Raw genomic sequence first — 1,260 nt, 5'->3', positions numbered from 1 at the left:
CCCGGGCCTCCCAAAGTGCTGGGATTACAGGCCTGAGCCACCGTGCCCAGCTGAGGTTCCTTCAGTTTAAAAATTTTAATCATTTTGATGTATCAGCGAAAATAGTTATTCAGCATTTGAAAAAGGTTTCATAAGTTAACATTCTACATAAATAAGATGTAAAACAGATTTTCTCAATTTTAAAAATTACAAAAAACTAAACATTTGGCAATAAATAATAAAATATACTCTATAATGAAAAAGAGAGAGAAACTGACCCAAGGAACTTAGGTCACAATATATATTACAATTTCATATAAGAAATGGACAACTGTACCTCTGTTAAGTGCTCCGTACTCTGTGTGGAACACTCCAACTAGTTTTGTGTAGCCTAGATTGACATGAGCATGAACTGCCCTTTTAAATGCATCACCCCATAGAGCTGGCCCACCAGGTTTCATCTGAAAAGTGGCCAGTTCATAGACTCCTGCAATAGGGAGAAAAATAATTTTTCAGAAAACATTCAAGCAATATCTAATCACGTTTCTCAGTGAAAAGTCTTTCACTATCTACACACACAGATTTGGAGGATGAGACATGCATATGTATTATGTAGATATGTTTATTATATTTGCACTGTCTTTCTTTGCTTTTATGCTTAGAAAGTCCTTGCCCACGTTTAACAGTGAGTTGTTATGCTTAATCATACAGATGACAAAGAAAAAGAACTGGAAGCTATTATAAACTATTATCTAAAATATTTTTAATTGATAAAATTTGTTAAAAAACTGTTGAGAATGTATAATGAAATAGAATTTTGAGCTGCATGAGTCTATGCTTTTAGAAAATAAAAGAATAAAAGAATTTTCCAATCTATATTTTCATTCTTTCCAATTTCCACTATGTTTTTCTTCATATAATTTCTCCCTATAAGTTTCCATTTTTAACAGGAACAGCAAAGGAAAGAGTGGACCCGAAGTGATGTCTCTGAATTTTGAAGGAAAAAAAACCAAACCTAAAGAGATGGTTTTATTTGTCCTAAATATCCAGGTAAATACTTGAAAAGTATTGTACACTTTGGACAGAAGTATAGGGCTGGTGGAGAGAAGGAAACTCTGGGACAAGTAGGAAAAACATGCAAAAATTTCCAAGCAATGATGTACACAGAGGAGGAGAACCAAGATTTGACACTGTCAGAGAAGTGAACTATTTTATTTAGATAGTACTGAGAACTGAGGGGACACCTAAGTAGGTAAAGATCCAAAGAAGAGTTTGTAAATT

General features: G+C 33.7%; 1 protein-coding gene across 4 annotated transcripts in view; it reads right to left on the bottom strand.

Annotated features, from left to right (window-relative positions):
- The window catches only part of LOC105516143 (protein NipSnap homolog 3A), a 52,047-nt gene that overhangs the window by 44,657 nt on the left and 6,130 nt on the right, over positions 1-1,260 (bottom strand). The gene's annotated exons all lie outside the window — the stretch shown is intronic.

The sequence above is a fragment of the Colobus angolensis genome, unplaced genomic scaffold (assembly GCF_000951035.1).
Source record: "Colobus angolensis palliatus isolate OR3802 unplaced genomic scaffold, Cang.pa_1.0 Scaffold276, whole genome shotgun sequence".
Taxonomy (NCBI): Eukaryota; Metazoa; Chordata; class Mammalia; order Primates; family Cercopithecidae; genus Colobus; species Colobus angolensis.
This window is presented reverse-complemented; position numbering and strand designations above follow the sequence as displayed.